The sequence below is a fragment of the Aegilops tauschii genome, chromosome 7 (genome assembly GCF_002575655.3).
Source record: "Aegilops tauschii subsp. strangulata cultivar AL8/78 chromosome 7, Aet v6.0, whole genome shotgun sequence".
Lineage (NCBI taxonomy): Eukaryota > Viridiplantae > Streptophyta > Magnoliopsida > Poales > Poaceae > Aegilops > Aegilops tauschii.
The window spans coordinates 191,929,033-191,932,767 of NC_053041.3; the positions used below are offsets into that span (position 1 = coordinate 191,929,033).

At 41.6% G+C, this 3,735-nt stretch overlaps 1 long non-coding RNA gene across 1 annotated transcript; it reads left to right on the forward strand.

Annotated features, from left to right (window-relative positions):
* The first annotated feature begins 339 nt into the window (after window positions 1-339).
* LOC109780875 (uncharacterized) lies at window positions 340-3,465 on the forward strand. Its single transcript, XR_002237115.4, has 4 exons — window positions 340-817; window positions 1,464-1,556; window positions 2,064-2,289; window positions 3,136-3,465. It is a non-coding gene; the product is annotated as an uncharacterized lncRNA (long non-coding RNA).
* Window positions 3,466-3,735: the final 270 nt, after the last annotated feature.

Consider the following 3,735-nt stretch of genomic DNA (forward strand, 5'->3'; position numbering starts at 1 on the left):
ATGTGTCGGTGTAGATACATTATTGGGAACACGGTATGTGTCAGCAATCACTAAACAACGACTTAGCTGTCGGCAACTCACTAACAACATGTTATGTGTCGGCAAATGTGTGGGCCCTAACAATTTATCTGTCGGCATATGTATGTACTTAGTGATATCCAATATGTCGGCATATGTAGGGTGTATGGACACAAAATAAGTGTCGGCGTTTGTGCACATGTGTCAAGCGACTAAAGCTTGGATTTTTTTTTGATTGAGAATCCTGAAGCTTTGGAAAGTTAGCGCGCAATTTAGGCGCGAGACGGGAAAATTTTGGCCGGCCCGTGCAAAATATCCCCCAAATCGGACCAAGTCCATAACCTGACCCATGCCAGCCGCTGCCCTCGCACTCCATCCCCTCGTCCTCGCCCTCGCACCCTATCCCCTCGTCCTCGCGCTCAATCCACGGCCCTGCCGCCGTCGTCGCCGTATTCGCACCTGCACCCACGGTCCTGTTGCCGGCCGCCGTCCTCGTGCTCCGCCCGAGATCCAGCCGCCATCCTTGAGCCTCGCCCGAGATCCAGCCGCCGTCCGCTCCGCCTATGATCCAGCCGCCGTGTTCGCGCTCAGGGATCCACCCCCATCCCCGACCTCTAGCCCCCAACCTCGTCCGTCATCTCCATCGCGCTCCCCCAGAGCTCTCCATCCGTGCTCCCCGCCCCTGCTGCCGCCGGTAGTCGGTAGAGATCCATCCACGAGATCTTCATCCCATTGCGCCCCTCACGAAGGCAGCCGTCCGTTGCTGCAGATCTCCGCACAACACTCGTTTTTCCAATAGGTAAGCATCGGCTCCTCCTGAGATAAACTTTTATGTACTGCTGTGTGCTTGTACATTGCTGAACTTTGAACCATATGTCATTGCTGAACTCTGAAAATTACGGTAACACTTTCTTATCTTCTGCTAAGATTTGTTGATTTTACAGTTCTTATTCATATTTCTCAGCATCTCAATTTGGATACAAAGATTGGTGCTACAAAACATAGCGAGCCATCTGACATCCATGCTCATAGCTGATTTTCATTTATATATTCTTCGTACTATTATGAACTCTTTATCTCCTTTAAATTAGAAAATAATTATTCGTTTAACATGTGATATGGGTTAAAATTCATATGTTGTTAGCATTGTGTGACTTCCTAATTTCTAGGTGGTTCAGTTTTGTTATTTAAAGCCACGACCCATTGTGTGACTTCCAGTATTTTGGGTGAATTGGCGTGGTCAAATGGAGGCTCCTGGAGGTTCATAACCTCTATTTTTTATAGGAAGCACTTTTGATTGTCAATACGTATTTCTAAATTATATAGTCCTAACGATCGAGTTTGCTTCAACTTCGCTGTAGAACTGAATGTTATTTGTGCTGTAACATCATTTAGTTTCTGATGCTTCATGGTTTAATTTTGGGTCGACGGGCTTCGTGCTGCAGGAGCGGGTGTACATGATGGTGAGCTTGCAGACAGTGAGTACGCGGTACTACCTGGCAACAAGGCTGAGGAGGTGGGCGAGCGGAGGCGCCGAGGTGGACCCTGAGTCTACTCAGTGTTTAAGGACACACATTCCAATTTTATTCTGCATCACTATTGAACTGCATCGTCATCTACACTAGATATTTATGGATAACAGTGTCTTTGTTTGATATAATTTTTTATGTGAGCACGGTGTTGTTTTCCTTTTGCATGAATATGGCATTAGCATTCAAACCTTAGGCTCAACATATACTCTCATCTTCCTCTGCATCCACATACCTTCAACTACTTGAAGTTGCATACTGTTTCCAGAGGGGAGAATTGCAAGTTCCGATCACATTCAAACATTAGGGGCACCTTCTCATAGTGCCTCACACCGCATTGTTTGGACATGTGAATTTCAACCGTAGAGTCAACCACCTCGGTGCAGTGGCTAGATAGTTTCAGGATCCAGACTTTCAATACTTTTATGAGATGTTCGTGTTCACGCTGGTTGCTCGCATAATATTTGTTCTTTTGACAAGTTCATGTAGTATACTAACCAAGTACATAACTTGCAGACCTTTGGCCTTTACTTTATGATTTGATTTGGGAAGCCGAGTTATCTATATTGAACACATTTTTTTGAAGGATGGTTGATACATGTCTACACATTTTGTCAGAGCAATTTGCGGTGAAAGAAGCAGCCTCAAACTGATAAGAAGGCAACATTTATTTCTATGAAGTAACGGTTATTGTTGTAGATCAAGGATGATAAGAAGGCAACTAATGTACCAGGAGGTACAGGTACTACAACATACTACATACATTAAGTTTATTGTTTCTCTCTTAGAAATATACATAGATCATTGAGCCTTGACTAGAGCGCCAGATTTATGCCTGAACTTATAGCATTAGTAGATACTCCCTCCATCCGAAAAAGCTTGTCCCAAACTTGTCTTTCAAATGAATGTATCTAGCACTAACTTGGTGCTATATACATCCATTTGAGGGACAAGCTTTTTCGGGCGGTGGGAGTAACATTTCGTATCTCGTTGATAAAACTGAACTCCACATACTGTAGTTTATAATTAAAAATATGAAAATGACACAAAATGATCTGAAGCGCACATACATTGCTTGGGAGTTAACATACACATATCAGTTTGGTGTTATCCCTTTGGTGGTCACAATCTGAAGATAACATGGCATAAACTGAACTTCACATACTACAATTTATTTGGTCAGAAGTTGTACATTTTTGTTCTACTTCATCAGATAACATACAAACACAATTATTTGTACAATTATTTTCAAACTTTGAAGATCACATCAGCTAACTTCCTATTAGAACAAATACAACTTCACATTGGCTGATCCTACTACAGTTTCATGCATGTAAGATGTTGAATAAAATTTGTAGATTTGCCTGCCATGGTGAAATGCTTATTCTATGTATATCTAGATATGTCTGCATGATGATTCCTTTCAGCATTTTATAAATATTTGACCACATGTATGATAGAACTATTTTATGTGTGTTATGGACATATGTCATAAACACTCGATTCTTATGCTTCTCTTGGCTGCCAATCTCCCTATGAGAGCTTCAAAGCACTTGAGCTGACTGCACTTTCTTCCAAATTCTTGTAGAGTATTTTTAGGTAATCAGCAACCTAATACGCATGGATGTGATGACTTTGAAGTGTTATGGAGCATTTGGATGTCTGCGGTATTTTGGACCAGCCAACTCAATTGTAATCATGAATCGTGTTACAGACCATTTGCTGCTTAAGTGTTATGTAGTAGAGATCTTGTGCTCATGGATGTGACTCAAGTGTTTTGGACCATTTAGTGTTTGAACTATATATTTTAGACCAGCAAATAGGGGCCTTTTATGTGACTTGTGTTTTCTGGATGGTTGCCAAGATGGCCAAACTTTGCTTTGTGAAGATTGACTTGTGTTTGAACCTGTGCACAATATATATATGTGTATTTTTGTTACCATATTATCAATGATTGTGTAATATGTGTTCATCTTGATCCCGTTTTGTGCATCATCATTGAAAATTGCATATAACATTTGAATTAGAGCAGTATCCAATTGTTGTTTTGGCTGTGCACCATCTTACCAACAATTTATATGTCGGTAAAAACATTCCAACGCGGAAAGTGTTGCCAAAAGTATGCCCATAACTAGACAAACCATGTGTCGGCAATGCTAAACACCTATTTAGACAGACTAAGTGTCGG